The following is a 17,190-nucleotide window of genomic DNA, read 5'->3' on the forward strand; positions in this document are numbered from 1 at the left end:
TAAGAATTACAGACACCTTGGTCGCCTGCCCCGCGTATTTCTAGGGCTTTTTGCACAGGGATTGCATATATCTCCAGCTGTTCTATGAGTAACGCGTCCCGCTGAAAGCGCAAAAGTTAACGCGTCCCATCTTGGAGCAATACGACTGCGGAAAAGGTTGTGCCTTTATCCAAGAAATGTTCAGCGTTGAGCAACAAACTCCAATGAAAAAAAAAAGGTTCAGGAGGTGGGCTTCGAGCTCGTATTTGTATGAGAGCACATGGGTACCTTTGCTGAGGCTCATGTGTGGGTAAGAGATCTGGGCAACAGATCCCGAGTTTGGAAGGGGAGTAAGCCGAGTAACAGCGCGTCGGTGGCATCGTCTCTACCATATATACACATATCTTGTATGCACACACGTACCTGTGACTGTTAGAGAGAAAGAGGTTTCCAGCCTGCACCACATATGTATCGCACAGACACGTACCTGTATATATGCGTATACACCTTGTGTGTTCACATGCATTTAGGCAGCAAGTATTCCCAAAAATGATTATACACTTTGCAGCCAACCTCGCTAAAATGACAATTTTAGGTTACTACCAAATACATGTGGCTGGTGCACAAAAGCACTATCCGGACTTATGAAGAGCTGAAAAAAGTTACGGTGGCACGAGCTTCTTCAGCTTAACTTTCTCAAAACGCGATAATAGGGAATGGTATCTGCAGGGTGCTGGTACTTAGTTAAATGAGCTCATTGTAACCACCCGGCAAAAAAGAGGTACGAAGCTCTTGATATGGGGACTTTGTTAAAATACGTCTAAAAAGTGGCAAATGTGCTTTTCTTCGTTAAAATTTAATTTATTGCAGTAGCGACGATCGAAAGGAAGTCTATAGGTCTAACAAGAGGCTGTAGAGCTGTTTCTACATGACAACAATGGTTAATGTTTTTTTCTTGCCAACAAACCACGGAATTATTCGCCCTGTAGTTCCAAACGGTGGCAGACAATAAAACATAACGTGACAACAAACTAAAGCTTCTGTAAGGGTGACGAACACTTTTCTTTGTTTTAGTGGGCTGTATAACCAATTCCATCGTACTTCGAATCAGATGCAGTTTTTTAGTTTAATGCTCCAATGGGAGATGCTATATTATATTTTGCAACAGTGGAGGGGTTCTCGATTTTCAATGTTTGCAAGCTGATTGTTATTTGCACCGCCGAACAATCTTGTAGCAGTACGCGATTATCCCGGTGATTTTCGTCCCTGAAAGTTTGTTTAAAAAATCTTAAAAGAAATATTTAAAAATATGATAAAGACAAATCAAACAGGTACACTTCTTGATTCCTACGAAAGAAGAAAAGTTGACTGACAGTGATCACGACTAAAAAAAAATGGTCAGCGAAGATGTAAAAGTACATATGAGAACTACGGCGCAAAAATGAACATATAATGCATTTAAAATAGTCCTGTCTCTATAAAATTTACATTCTGCAAAAAGCTGATCACATTGCGCCTCGAGAAAGTGCTTCATCCACAGTAAAAAGAGGCCTGGAGAAGCTTGGTGTTGTAAGAATAACTTTTCCGTGCAATTTTTTTTCATTTTTGGAGTGAAAACAGACGTTTTTAGCTTGAACCAATAGACGAATAATCGGCAATAGGAACCAACTTAATTTATCATGTCAAGAGGGCGGGTGGGGGGGGGGGGCGGCTACTTATAAAATTATGTAACGCAGTGAGACCATTGGCGACAAATATGATTCTACCCTTTTTCGCTCGACTTCATTAAATGAAGAACCTCAGTCATGCCAATTTAACGTAACTAAAAATAGACATGGCTGATGCAAAAAAGCATCACACTTATGCTGATCGCCTGAATTTTTTTACAAAGTTGGAGAGAGAATAACGAAGCTGTAGTTTACTCGGTCTTGGTTCCATTGCTCGCATCACACTCAACATGAAAAACCGCGACGGAAAGTGTGCACGACTGTGTGCACACAACGTAGGTTTCGGGTTTAACGTTTCGCTCCCCTCGCGCTCGAAATTTCTAAATAGTAGCAGTAGTTTGCTTGAAGCTTCCAAAGTGTGACAACAGTGAAAGCGTGGAGGGGAAGAATGCAGAGATCGAAGGCATGAACCTACTAAGTTCTTACCTGCTCCTGCGCAGCACTGCCGTACAGACAGAGAAAGAAGAGCTCAGCGCACATGGTCACAAATCCGATCACATCCATCATCGCACCGAGGAAGGACTTTTTGCATGTGAGTATAAAGTAAGCCCAGGGAGAGGCGTTCACAATGTTCAGTGGCACGCTCGCCAGAAGACACACAGTGAAGATTTTGTCGCACTCCTGGAAGGCAGCTGCCAGTTCGTAGAATCGTGCGTGTTGTTTCCAGAGCTCATAGGGTAGAAGGCGCTTCCTCGTAACCAGACTCTCAACATCTTCGTTAAGGCACCTCAAAAAAGACGCGAAGGCTCGACTCAGATACATGAGCCAGCTAAAGGAGACCATGCAAACTGTTTCGGCGAACACCAGGCTGAGCGTACCGTAGAGAATCTTCATGTACAGAGGCTCCATGTAGTCCTGAAACGTGGCGATCTCCCCGTAGATGGAAAAGAGGGCAGTCACTGAAAACACGATGTTCTGCAGCACGATTACCCTGGCTGCGGCCCGCAGATTCGTTGGGCGCTGAAAGGTTTGTTCGATGGCCTGGAGTTTCTTCAGAAGTTCGCAGAAGTTACGGGAGTATCTTAGAAGCGTTACGACGTTGGCCAGTTGTATTCCAAGGCAGCGGACGTTGTAAAACAGTATTACGCACTTTTGGATGACTGAAAGGGGCTTGTCGTCTTCGTATTGAGCTATAAAGATGACGCGATAACTGTCCTGCACTAGGACAGAAGCAAACATACCCCACAAGATGATGGCGTAAATGAGGTATGGGCGAAGGAAGCAGACTGACGGAGTTATTTCCCCGTGTGAGTTCTCCACGGACAAGAATGAATATCCAAGATATCTGTGTAATTGACTGATAATCCTGAACCCGCCCAAGAAAGACGTGCAGATCTCATTGTGAACTGAAGCAAAGCGACGCCTGACCATGGTGATGGCTTCAGCAGTGAGCTGAACTATCCTAACTTAAGGTAAGAACAGAAAGTCGAAGAATCAAGACGATATGTTTTCTCCTTCGACGGATATGATGCCCAATTCTAGAACAAACACTTAAAGGGGCCTATGATGGTTCTGCTCATGCGCTGATTTGTGTTCTTTTCCCCATTTTTAATACGTGCCCCGGTGGTTGTCAGGCTTCTTTTTCCAAACACTTGATTACCTTTCCACGCCGACTGTGAAGTGATAGGTGCGGCACCGATCTTCTGAATGTTTATGCGAAAGAAGAGAGATAATTAGGAGGCTGTACTTCATCCGCTCTTGGTTCCAATGCTCGCATCGCATGCGATATGAAAAAGCGCGACGGACAGTGTGTACGATGGTTTGCACACAACGAAAATTTAGTGTTTAACGCTTCACTTTGCTCTTGCTAGAAATTTGTAAATAGCAGAAGTCGTTTGCTAAAAAGTATCAAAGTGTATCAACAGTGGAAGCATGCACAAGAAGCAAAAACCATTCAAGGTTCTTAATTTCCAAATTGTTCAATCGCGTGATTTCTGCTAGAAGCAAAGCGACAGGCTGTGAGACGGACGGCTGAAGGCAAGACCGTAGCGAAGCATTTGCAAACAAAAGGCAAAGTCGGGAGTCAGCCGAAACCATGAGAGCAAGCAAATCAATTTCAAGAAACGCAGCGATTGAGAAATTCTTGCGACAAAGCCAGACACGTGTCGCTGAAGATCGAAAGTGTAGTCCCGCAGATATAAATTATCACAAAAAACAGTGGCTGATTCCTCTGTCATAGAAATCGGTAAAACACTAAACTGAATTGTGCAGGGAAATCTGTAGCTGAACATGATTTGCGGGTCGGCGGCTGTCTTGTGGGTGTGCTTGGTGAGCGACGTCCTCGTGGCGGGTCACTTCGGCAAACGTGTACTAAAGTAATTTCCGTGACGGATATGACATCAGTAAAATCTTGGTGTGTCCCAGCATAATACACTTTCGCTCTAAATTATAAAACCGGAAAACGAACAACGCTAAATATAACGTACTCTTTAGTACTAAAGGTTGCTTTCCCGCAATAGAACCCTGTGTTCAGGGGTGGACCCTTTACAGGTGTTGTACGGGCGTCACTTACGTGACGGATATGACGTAAGTGAAATCTTCGTGAATCCCGGAATAATACACTTTCGGTTTAATAAATAAATAAATAAATAAATAAATAAATAAATAAATAAATAAATAAATAAATAAATAAAAACCCGTACCAATAACACATTTTCGTGCCAAAATATAAAAACCGAAAACGAACAACGCTAAACCTAACGTACTCCTCAGTACTAAAGATTTCTTCCCCGCAAAAAGACCCGTGTGCAGGGGTGCACCCTTTACAGTTTACAGGCCGCTTGCTTCGTTGTACTGGCGTCACTTCCGTGACGGATATGACATAAGTGATATCTTCGTGAATCCCGGAATAAATCACTTGCGGGTTAAAATTTCGCCGCTTGCCCAGCTTCATGTGCTGCAAATATTTCCGAATCGCAATTTCTTACACCGCCCCTGCCTCATTGCACCCTCTTCTCTCCCAGCGTTGCTCATGCAGATCCCCTCCCTCTCTCCCCCCGTAATGAATGCAATGGGAGTTTTCCCCATCCGATTCAATTCATTCGATTTCACACTGTTCGCTCGTCATATGTTGAGCGCTTTTGTTTTCGTTATTGTTTGCACAGCTCGAGCAGGCCTTTTATTTTAGTATTTCCTTGCATAGCGATAGAACGAAATGTCCCATTGTGAGAAGAAACTTCGGCCGCCTTCGCAATTGACATGTGAAGACTGTGGAAACAGTGAAGCTGGTAGTCTTCACTAGCTTTAGATTGGATTTTCTTAGGTCCGGCCCCTTATTAGAGAAAGACGGTTAAAAAGCGTAACTTCCTTTATGCAAACTGAGTTAAATTAAAATCCCCAATTCCCCACCCGAAGTCCGAAATACAAGCTGCCAATGTTCACTCCCAAAGTCCACTTCAACTCAGCCAAACTACGAAGCCAACGGCCGGAATATGAACCCAAAGAAAATGCTGTGCGCCCCGAATGCGATGATAGCGCAATAGAATAGACGCTAGGTTGATATCGCGATGTACGCAGGTGCGATTCCCACCACGGAAAGCGTATTTTTCTTCAGTGGCGCACTTTCCACACCAGCTCGCGGGTTCCTTCCTCCTCGCCACCCTTCCTCCCACTTCTTGGCATAGCATTTTCCCCCTCTCTCCTTAGCTGAGTGGAGTTTTGTGCTAACCATCCCCACGGACAGAAAAGATCTTCAACAGCAGCGTTGTTAAAAGCCGGCCTCTGCGTCTGAAGGTTGGTCTGGGACAGAAACAGGTCCTGGAGGAGGGTTCCAAAGCACGGGGCGTCCGCGTTCTCAAGAGCGGAAGCTTGCGAATGGTAGAGAGTTTTAGCAGTCCGTCCGTTCCGCTCGTTACGTTGGTACCGGGTTCACCGGGGCCGGTCTGCGCCTGCGCGCGCGGAAGGGCGAGGAGGCGCGGACATGGTGAGGCAGACCAGCGGAACTAATCCCCGTACTGTTACGAATGCCCAAGTGCCCAGACGGGTCCCGGTCAACACGCTAGCTACGTACGCGACGGAACCGGCGGACTGCTAAAACTGTCTAGTGAGTGAAAGTCTTTTCAGTGCAGAGCTCGCGTTGTCGTCGTAGCTCGATAACGGCCGATGTCAAGCGACTGCCGGAATCAGGCGGCACAGCGAGATAAGAGACCCAAGTAGAGCCTGCTGTACTATCGTCAGGGAGTCACTCTGAGGCTTCGGAAACCACGCAGTTTAAATAGTCATATCCGTTCGAACATAGTGAACCGCTGGCGCTTGTCATACATCTACCGGTTGTTTAGCGCCAAGAAAACTGCGGGTACATTTCAGCAAAATTTGTGTATATAACTGGCAGCCCCTGCGTTCATATAGTTAGGAACGCTCGTTGGGTTGGTTTTTGCGGTAGTAAGCGAAAAAAGCGGCAGCGCAAGAAAAAGATGCCACTTTCGAAATGACGCAGAAAGGCTTCAGTCGCGCGAGAAAAAAAATACACGTCCGAAATGACGCAAAACAGCTATAGCAAACGCAATTAAAGCAAGCACAAATAGAACAGAACTCCCGCTGGCGCAGTTCCAGGCAGGGGGCGCGCGAGCACTGCGAAGGCGCGAAATTTGAATGCATTCGGTGGCAGTAGTGAGCGGATAACGGCGCTGCAACCCCTTGTGGCGAATCACTGCTCTGCACTTCTGACAGCTTTCCCATTGAGTGGAACGGCTTCAATTTTTTTTCTCCCTCATCTCTTCTTACTCTTTTCCTAGGCGCATACTCACACAATGGTGACTAGTCACCTGCTCTGAGAAAATTGTCTTGAAAACGGAGATTTGCCGGTACGTCATCACAGAGGGGCTTAGGTGTCATCGAATTGTTCATCTCGTCCCTGTTCAGTATCGTTTTACAGCGTTTTTATTGTAACGGCTCCAACGTCTATTTTGAAGTGAAAGAACGCTGCTACAGTCAGTTATTTACTCACGTCTTGGTGTTGTGGTTGCTGTTCGGTCAGTGATAAAGACGCGCCCGTATTGTAGAAGTTTGGAGGACTGCGTTGTTTTTTAAGGAGCCCTTGCAATACGGCCTCGTGCGTCACGCTGTCAAACGCACCCTGGACGTCTACAGTGAGGATGATGCTTGGGCGAGTCTTTCTCAGGTTGCCGATAATTAGCTCTTAGAGTTAGTCGAGCAGGTCTTGAACAGACAGGTGGTTACCGAAGCAAAACATGGTATTGGCAAGATATCTTCTCTTTTGAGGCACGAACTAAGCCCGGAATACGCTTATGTTCAAAAAGCTTTCCCAATCACAATGTTAAGAAAATTGGGATCAGATTCGCGGGGGCAACAGGCTTGCGCGGCTTTAGAATGCGGGTGATATTTTCGTGACGCCGTAGAGGAGCTACTGCGCCTGCTTGCAAGGGGTGGTTGAAAATAGCGAGAAGGGAATCTTGGGCTTCATCGTCGAGATTGCAAATGAGTTTGTCTGTATTTGCATCCCTACCCGTGAGGCGTCTCAGTGAGTGAGGCGTCTCAGGGCCTGTTGGAGTTGAGCTTGAGTTAACGGGGCATCAAATGCTTCATTTGGCGTACCATGTAGCTGGTGACAGGAGGGGGAGGGTCCCGGAAGAGGGTATCTGTCACATTTGTTACAAATCCATCATCACCAGTGGCTTGCGATGAAGCATCATCAGTTGTACATACTCATCATCATCGGTCCCGCATCTTCGACTGGCCATCATCAGCAACGGCTTCCGATGTTCATCTCGCGGCCTGCCGGCTAGGCCTCTGAATAAAGGATCGTGAATTTTACGGTCTGCAGTCTGAGACCACCAGGCTTACACTAATATCTTTTTCACTCTAGCTTTATCATGGCCGGTTTACCTAACCTTATTGCGAGTACTTTTTTCCGAACTACGCAAACACACAAGTACACACATTTAAGGGGGTTTTCGTGATCCATGTTTTATCAAAATTTCCATGGATCGTGGTTCTTCTCGTATACCCTCTTTAATTACGCTTAGTAATAATATACACCACTTCAGATCCAATCTGACGGTTCAGTGAAGGTTAGTGCTGAAATCTGTTTCCAGGTGGAATAAATGACGCCGTTAACTTTATAAGGCAAAATTCTTGAAATACGGCAAGGATCTCTTCAATAAGTATCAATTTTTTCTATGCAAGACATCGCGAAAACAAAAGCATAAAAGCTTTTAAAACATTGATTGAACATTTCAAGCGCCTCAGAACGGTCTCTGACAGTGCACAGAAGTTAGTAGCCTTGCTCGAGATTAAGGTGAATTCATAGGTTCAGCCTCCTGCTCAATGAAGCTTGCATGAACAAGAAACCGCTGAGAAAACTGTCGTTGCATCCAATTCACTAAAGGCAAAAGGCAATATTCGCACAAATAGTAACCAATCCAACTCGTACATGCAGAACTTTATACACGAACGTCGCACTGAAATTAGCAATGAGATCTGTGGGCAGAAGATGTTTAACCTCGATACAATTTATTCTTCAATTGCATCCAAACAGTCGCGGTTTCGATAACATGGTCCTGTCGCTATAGAGGTTACATTCTACGAGGAAATGATACAATTGAGCTTCACACAAGTGGTTTATAAAGCGTTAAGAAAGCGTGAGGAAGTGTTTTGTTGCCAGAATATCTTTTCGTGTGCAGATTTTCTTTGTTTTGTGGTGATAATATACTTTTCCAGCTTTCCCAGTGAACGAATAAATGTCGATGTAAAGCAGAGTAAGTCTTCGAGCATAGGTAATGGGGAGGCCTCAGTTATAAAGTTGTGTTACACGACGTGAGCATTGTAGACACATTGCGTGCAATCGCTTTCTAAGCAAAGTTATTCAACTCCTTTTATATTCTTACCTGCTTCTGCGCAGCACTTCCGTACAGCCCGAGAACGAAGAGTTCAGCACACGTGGTTACAAACCCAATCGCATCCATCATTGCCCCGAGGAAGGACTTTTTGCATGTGAGTATAAAGTAAGCCCAGGGAGAGGCATTCACAATGTCCAGTGGCACGCTGACCAGAAGACACACACTGAAGATTTCATTGCACTCCTTGAAAGCATTTCCCACGTTATAGAAGCGAGTGTGTTGTTTCCAGACCTCATAGGGTAGAAGGTGCTTCCTCGTAACCAGACTCGCAACATCTTCGTTAATGCAGCCGATAAAAGATGCGAAGGTTCGGCTCAGATACATGACCCAGCTGAAGGAGACCATGCAAACTGATTCAGCAAATACCAGGCTGAACATGCAGAAGACAACCTTCATGTAGGGAGTCTTCCTGTAGTGCTGAAACATGTCGATCTGACCGCACATGGAAAAGAGGGCTGTCGCTGAAAACACGACGTTCTGCAAGACTATTACCCTGGCTGCGGCCCGCAGATGCGTTGGGTGCTGAAAGGTTTGTTCGATGGCGTCGAGTTTCTTCAGAAGTTCGCAGAAGTTACGAGAGTATCTGAGAAGCGTTACGACGTTGGCCAGTTGTATGCCAAGGCAGCGGGCGTTGTAAAATAGTAGTACGACCTTTATGATAACTGGAAGGGGCTTGTCGTCCCTGTCGTTAGATAGAAAGATGACGCGATAGCAATCTTGCATCATGAAGCCAGCTAACATGCCCCACGAGATGATGGCGTAAATTAGGTATGGATGCAGGAAAGAAACTGAAAGAGTTAATTTGCTGTGCAGATTCTCCCATGAAAAAAATGAATACCCGAGATACCTGTGAAATCTACTAATAATCCTGAATCCGCCCAAGAAGGACGTGTACTTGGACATCTCACTGTGGACCGAACCAGAGCGAAGCCTGAACATGGTGGTGGTGTCAGCAGAGCTCAACTGTCCTATGTGTATATACTGAAGGTAAGAACAGAAAGTTGAAGAATCAAGACGATAGATTTTCTCCTTCCGACGAATAAGATTCCCCGATCTAGTCCAAGCACTTCAAGGGACCTGTGATGGTTCCGCGCATGCGCTGGTTTGTTGTCTTTATCCTAGTTTTAATACCTGCGCGCGTGGTCGTCATGTCTTTTCTTCAAATAACTTTATAGCCTTTCTACGGCGACTGTGAAGTGTTGGCACGGAACCCTTCGCCTGAATGTTTGTACCAAACAAGAGAGATAATTAAGAGGCGGCATTTGACCCGATCGACGTTCTGTTGCTTGCATCGCATCCGACATGAAAAAGTGCGACGGGAAGTGTGTACGGCTGTCTGTACACAACGTTACTTTCGCTTCTAACGTTTCGATTAAGTCGCACTCGGAAGTTCTAAATGGTAGTAGTCGTTTGCTAAAAGCAATCAAAGTGTTCCCTCAGTGAAAGCGTGAAGAAAAAGCAAAAACCCTTCACGTTTGCTCATTTACAAATAGCTCATTTGCGCGTTTCCTGATAGGAGCATAGCGACAAGATGTTTGTGACTCATGGCTGAAAGCGGTATTGAAGCATGATAGTGAGGCATTTGCAAACAAACGGCACCCCGGGAGTCAGGCGAAATGCGCAGAGCAAGAAAGCGAAAAGAAACAAACGCAGGGAACAGGAAAATGATCGTGACACGTGGCGCCGAAGATCGAAAGCGTAGTGCTGGAATTATCTATGGTGAGCAAAACTTTCTCCGTGCACCTGCCTGCTCTGCTGTAAATAATGTTTAAACACACCCTCTCCTCTTCCCCCAACGCTCACGCTATTCTCCTTCCCTTTTCTCAATCGGATTCTAGTTAACACGTTCGCACTGTTGACTCGCCCTTTGTAGGGAACTTTCGTTTCCGTCCTTCTTGTAACAGCTCGAGCGGATAGTTTTTTTAGTATTTTCTTTTAATAGGAAAGCAATAAAGAGCCCATTCTGCGAAAAAGCCGTCTTCCGGCCTCGCCGTTGGCGTCTCGGATCGTAAAAAATTTGAGCCATTCCGCTCAACGTAAAAGCTGGCGGAAGTGCAGAGCAGTGATCCGCCATAGTGGGCTGTGGCGCCGTTACCCGTTCCCTGCTACCACCCAACACGCTCCTCCCCCCTCCCTCCCGTTGTCTCACTTCTATCTTGATTATATGAGCGGAGGTTTGTCCAACGCATTTGAAATTTCCCGCCTTCGCAGTCCTTGCGCGCCCCCAGCCTGAAACAGCGCCAGCGGGAGTTCCGTCCTTTTTGTACTTGCTTTTGACCCCGCACGTGCGGCGACTTGCTGCAAGAGTTTGGGACGCGCCATTTTAAGTGCGAATGCACTTTATAAGCGACCCTGAATCACTCGTCCGCCGTCCGCGCTCCCCCTCTCCCCTAGCAACGGCGCGAGGAGGAGAGAGAGCGTGCGTAGCAACGGTCTCGGCGTAGCAACGGTCTCCTGCTCGGCGTAGCTGCGGGCGGCGCGCCGCTCCCTGAATCACTCGTCCGCCGTCCGCGCTCCCCCTCTCCCCTAGCAACGGCGCGGAGGAGGAGAGAGAGCGTGCGTAGCAACGGTCTCGGCGTAGCAACGGTCTCCTGCTCGGCGTAGCTGCGGGCGGCGCGCCGCTCCCTGAATCACTTGTCCGCCGTCCGCGCTTCCCTCTCCCCTAGCAACGGTGCGGAGGAGGAGAGAGAGCGTGCGTAGCAACGGTCTCGGCGTAGCAACGGTCTCCTGCTCGGCGTAGCTGCGGGCGGCGCGCCGCTCCCTGAATCACTTGTCCGCCGTCCGCGCTCCCCCTCTCCCCTAGCAACGGCGCGGAGGAGGAGAGAGAGCGTGCGTAGCAACGGTCTCGGCGTAGCAACGGTCTCCTGCTCGGCGTAGCTGCGGGCGGCGTGCCGCTGCGCCGGTTCGCTTCACGTTCCGTCCGCGTGAGGGCGCTCGCTCGTCGGCTCCGCATTCCGACGCTCGAGGGCGCTTTCCCAAGCATTTCCCAAGTGAGAGGTACGTAACGTGCGAATGCCAAAGACTTTAACATAGCGCCCCTCCGGATCAAATCGGGTAACTTCGGGTAACTTCGGGCAAACTCGGGCATTCGCACTTTGCCATCTTCCCTCTCACTTGGGAAATGCTTGTCTTTTTTTATGTGGGACTGCCACTTTGTTTCGCTTGCTATCGTAAAAACCAATCCATGGAGCGTTCGTAACTAAATGAACGCGGGGGCTGCCGTTTAGTTACGTATATTTCGCCTCAAATGTACCTGCAGTTTTCTTTACACTAAATAACGGAGAGATGTATGACAAGCGCCAACGGTTAATGAGTTTCGAACAGTTATAACTATATAGACTGGTTGTTTTCAGAGGCCTCTGTGTTACCATGGATTGTTGCATTTTACAATACCAAACGCATCGCCCGCTTCCCAATGGGAGTGAATGGTACGCCTGCAGCGGTCACATGTCGTAAGGTGGGGCCTCAAGATTGACCGGGATCACCCGACCGTTACTAAATTCAAGAGCCACTTGTGCCTGTTAGTCAAAGTAACCGGTGTTTGAGATTCCCGAACTAACCACGCTCTGGTCAGCGTTAGAAAACTCAGAACCGCGGCGGAGCACGTTTTGCCAACATCGCTGCTTTCCACCACGCGTCGCCCAAAAATTAACCGGTCACGAGACTTGAGTACTGGTAATGCTAGCAATTGGGGGAGAGTGTCCGGAGTATAATGCGAGGGCTTGGTTGACCACTCGGTGCTGATGCGTTTGGCATTGCAAAATGCAGGAAGCGATGGTGTTACGCACCTACAGTACGCCATGTGGCTCTACTTTGGTCCGTTATCTCTGAGAGTAGAGGGCAGCGCAATGAACGAGATGAAGCGGAGATGAAACAAACACAAGCGCTTACCTCAGAAGAGTTGAAGCTTGTTGAAGAATAGTCAAGCTTAAAAGTCAAGCAGAAGAGTCAACCTTAAGAGTCAAGCAGAAGAGTCAAGCTTAAGAGTCAAGCAGAAGAGTCAAACTTCAGAAGTTGATGAAGAGTCAAGCTCCAACTCTTCTGAAGTGAGCCCTAGTCTTTGTCTAATCTCCGCCTCGTCTCTTTTATTGCGCTGCCCTCTACTCTCAAAGTATGGATTAACCGGCTCAAGCTTCAACTACCCCGCTATTTCGCTGAGCTGTAGTCGTTTGAAATCGAGCGGCGTAACATTGAGCGAGCTACGATGACAAGGCGGGCTACTGAAGTTCTCTGCCTTAAAAACACAACAAAACCGCAAGTTAAGAACGGCGCTGCTAAGCAATGCAGAGTCATGGGACAGTGGAGAGTGTCTACTGTGGCTGTGAATGCGGTGTTCGACGGCACATCAAGCACACGCCTGGCTGATGTGGCACAGCGGCGCAGCAGCTGAAGTTACGCAGAGCACAAAACTGGAAGGAGCACTCGGGGGATTTTGATAAAATATTAATGCGTCAGTATTCACGACACACTGGAAGGGAAAAGAGTTCCTGGAATTTTGAAACACGATGTTCTTTGTTGGGCTGCTTAAACGCGAAAATTTTTATAGCTGTCTGTATTTTGGTTCAACCATCGGGACAAAGTTGGAAGAATGAACGCTTGTAGTATGGGAAGCTTGCCGTGCTTAATTCCATGCACGCCACGAAGTGGGCATGCTGATCAATGAGCTTGTTCTTGCGGTAGTGCTCAACCCAGAAGTGCTCCTTTGTACTGAGAGGTGTCTAAGGAAATTGAACGAAGTCAACGCATTGTACAGCTGGGTACCTAGCTGAGATGTCTAGCTGCTCGAAGAAATGTACAGGACTCCCACCAAGTTTTCAGTTTATTCAAGCCCTGTTACAGCTGGGGCTCTGCTGCCTATCCTAATATTTTAGGTACTTTGGGGAGACGTTGCGGCCGAGGCGGCCGCTTTTCTGATTGAGGCAAAAAGCAGAAACGCCCGTGTGTTCGAGATTTCGGCGCACGTTAAACATCCCCAGGTGATCAAAATTAATCCGGAGCCCTCCACTACCGCGCGGCTCATCGCATGTGTAGCGTCAGCGCGTTAAACACCACAATCAATCAATCGAGACATATTGTGCGGGACATAGCGTTGTAACGTGTACAGGCCCCTTGCTTTACAATGGCGCGAAAATACAAAGCTCACGAGTTACGTGATGGTGTTGGGTCTCCCGTCGGGAATTCTTTCGGACACAGTTGCTTTATCGAACAGTTTTCCTTGACAAATTGTTTCGGATCTCTCCCCGAGAGTGGTCGAAAAGCAACCTAACTTTATTTGGTGCGAAAACGTCCCAGTTTATGCATGGAGCCGTTAGGACGTGGTATTTACTTATTTAAGAAGTGGAAGATTGTTAAATTCACGTATACTCTCGCTATTTCCACCTCGATAGATTACACAATATAAAATATTAACATTCAGTTAGCGTTGGAAGCTGTTTCCTGGCGTAGCGGACTAAGTTTTTTGGTGCTATTGAAAAACGTTTTATAATAATGGCCAAAATGACATAAACGATATTGGATCTTCCAGCCGTAACTCATAAAAATCATTTTGTTGAAATCTTGCAAGTTAAACGTTTTGAACCTCTTGTGAACGTAGAAACCACGGTAGAGGGGCCACTGACCATTGTCAGAAGTTAGTAGTCAGGTTAAGCACGAAGAAGAAATCAGAGGTTCGATATGAGATGCAATAAAAACAATAGGAGACCATTAAAATCCTCCGATTGAATCACACCCACGAATTGACACATAGTAATATATTTGCAGATTCTCAGCGATTAAGGTTCGTACTAGAAAGCGTAATTACACAGACCCCTGTTGCACTGAAACGAACAATAACCTCAGCAATAAGGAGGTCGTTTGCCCTTGACACAGTTTATCGTTCGATTGCGTTCAAATGACAGACGCTTAGATAGCGAATACGATAGTGATATTAGCGAATAGCGATAGTGAAATGGTGCCATGGTTTAAGCGTTTCAATTCGACGAGGAAACAGCAAGTTTTGGTATCAGAAAAGAGTGCTGCACAGACCGTAAACAAGGCGTAAACAATGTTTGCGCTGTCGCAATAGCTGTCGTGTGTACATTTCCTTTGATCTCTAGTGGTAATAAACGTTCCTAGCTTTATAGGTGAGCAAATATTTGAATATAAAAATAATTTTTAGGCGCAAAAACAATTATAACCTTTTTATACATGAGTTTATAGCGAATGAAAGGTTTGCGAAACATAGTCTGCGATCGCTCTTAAGGGAACTATACAGAGAGCAGAGGCATTAAAGTCTTACTTAAGTCTTACCTGCCTTTGTGCAGTACGGCCGTGCAGTCCGAGAAGGAAGAGCTTCGCGCACATGGTCCCAAATCTGATCATATCTATGAGCGCACCAAAGAAGGGATTTTGTGATATGAGTATAAAGTACGCCCAGGAAGAAGCAGTCATAACGTTCAGCGGCACACTCACCATGAGGCACACACCGAAGATTGCATTGTACTTCTGGAAGGCTGCTCCCAGTTTACGGAAGCGCACGTGTTGTTTCCGAATTCGGTAGTGAAGTTTGGGTTTTCAAATGACCAAACTCGCAATATCTTCATTAATACACCCCAAAAAGATGCGAAAGCTTGGATAAGGTACACTTCCCAGCTAAAGGAGACCATGCAAACTCTTTCGACATACACCAGGCTGAATGTGCCATAGATAATTTTTGTGTACAGAGGCTGCACGTAGTTTTTAAACATGGTGATGTCGTCTAATATGGACAAGAAGGCTGTCGCTGAAAACACAACGTTCTGCACAAAGATAAACTTGGCTGCAGCTGGCAGGTGCGTTGGGTGCTCAAAAGCTTGTTCGATAGCATCGAGCTTCTTCAGAAGTTCGCAGAAGTTTGGAGAGTAGATGACAAACGACGTATCGAAGCGCAGCAAAGACGAGGACAGGAACACAGAAGACGACACAAACGTGACAGAAGATGACAAGCGTCACGATAGTGGCCAGTTTTATCCCAAGGAAGCGAACGATGTACAACAGTAATGTACACTTTTGCACAATTCGAAGGGGGTCGCCATTTTCGGTTCGAGCTAGGACGACGACACGATAACTATGTAGCATCATGACGGAGACAAGAATGCACCATAAAATGATGGCGTAAATGAGGTAGGGGTGCAGGAAAGAAGCTGACGGACTTAATTGGTCATGCCATCGCTTCCAGGAAAGGAACCAATAACCCTTATACCTGTGCAAGCGACTGATAATTCTGCTCCCATCCAAAAAAGGCGCGTACCCGAAGGTCGCGCTCTCGACTGAAGCAGAGAGAAGCCTGTCCACGTTATGACCTCAGGAGTAAGTGCAACTACTCTGCTTGTATATGTTAGGCAGGAATGGGAACTTGACGAAGACATGCGAGAAGCCTTCTCTTGAAAAAAATGTGATGCCCCTCAAAAACCCAGAACTTTGAGTGGACCGTATAGGCTTTTCGCATGCGCTGCTATATCGTCCTCTTAATAGTGCCCCATTTTCTGTCCGATGGCAGGCGCGCTACTTTTTCCATGAATTTGATTACCTTACCACAATGGCAGTTAAGTGGTAGGCGAAATACACATCGAATGCGTGTCTACTTTCAAGACGCGGGAGAACTCACAGGCGACATGTCTTGCACAATTTCAATTTTTTCGCATCGCACTGTGGTGTTCAAAAATGTTGTTGAGAGTGGTCGCGAAGCTCTGCACGGAACGCAAATTTCGCGTCTAGGACTTGTGTGCTTCCTACTGAGGCTGCGCTCAGTTATCTTCTCTTATGCTCTAAACTTGCAAAATGATATAGTCGATTGAAAACAGCCATAAGAGAGAACCAAGTGTGGAAATGTAAAAAGAAATGTAATACCCCCTAAGTATTAAGTGTTGCTTTCTGTGTTGCGCAGGGGTGCGCGTTGCGATGCTTGACTGAAAGCAACAGTGTAGAGCGACGGTGAAGCATTAGTAAACATGCGAAAACAAAGCCCAGAGAGAAAACAGAGGAAAGAAAAAAATCCTGCGATAAAATCAAACAAGGCGGCACACCTGGACACATGCCGGCAAAACAATTGCAGGAAAAAAAAACACTGCAGCACAACTTCCGTTCGTCGTTCTGGAGGGATGTCGTAAAGTACTCGAACATTCAAGCTTCAAGGCGACGCCGTAGCCACATGCGCAGCAAGCCGTCGACCACGTGAACATCGCCGGCAGGGTACAGACTGGTACACGTGTTCCGTGTAGGAGAAGAAATGAGATAAGACGGATGAGATACAAGGAGCCGCTGGTTTCTTTTTGGGCAACCTAGTTTGCACTCAGGCCATAAGGCCACGGCGGAGACACCGGAACCCACACCGCTCACGACCTTCTAAGAAATTACACAGCACTACAGGCTCAATATGAACAACACTCTCTGCACCGCATCTGCAACTCACGGAGAATGTAGAAACCACACTCAGACGAATAAAGAATAACACATTTCCACATCCAGTCAGTATTCATCTGTTAATCACAACACGATTCAACGGCTAGTGTAAATTCTGTAACCAACCATGTGCTCTCAAACACATTATATGGAAGTGCGACAGAAACCCAGATGTTGCACCCCTCTCCCTTTTTCCTGAGCACTGGGAG

The 17,190-nt window shown here is 46.7% G+C and overlaps 1 protein-coding gene across 2 annotated transcripts in view; it reads right to left on the reverse strand.

The window, feature by feature from the left end:
• LOC144142500 (uncharacterized) overlaps positions 1–17,190 on the reverse strand; it is a 104,772-nt gene that overhangs the window by 24,426 nt on the left and 63,156 nt on the right. The gene's annotated exons all lie outside the window — the stretch shown is intronic.

Source organism: Haemaphysalis longicornis, unplaced genomic scaffold (assembly GCF_048455015.1).
Source record: "Haemaphysalis longicornis isolate Haplotype H1 unplaced genomic scaffold, Haemaphysalis longicornis Haplotype H1 scaffold_6, whole genome shotgun sequence".
Classification (NCBI taxonomy): domain Eukaryota; kingdom Metazoa; phylum Arthropoda; class Arachnida; order Ixodida; family Ixodidae; genus Haemaphysalis; species Haemaphysalis longicornis.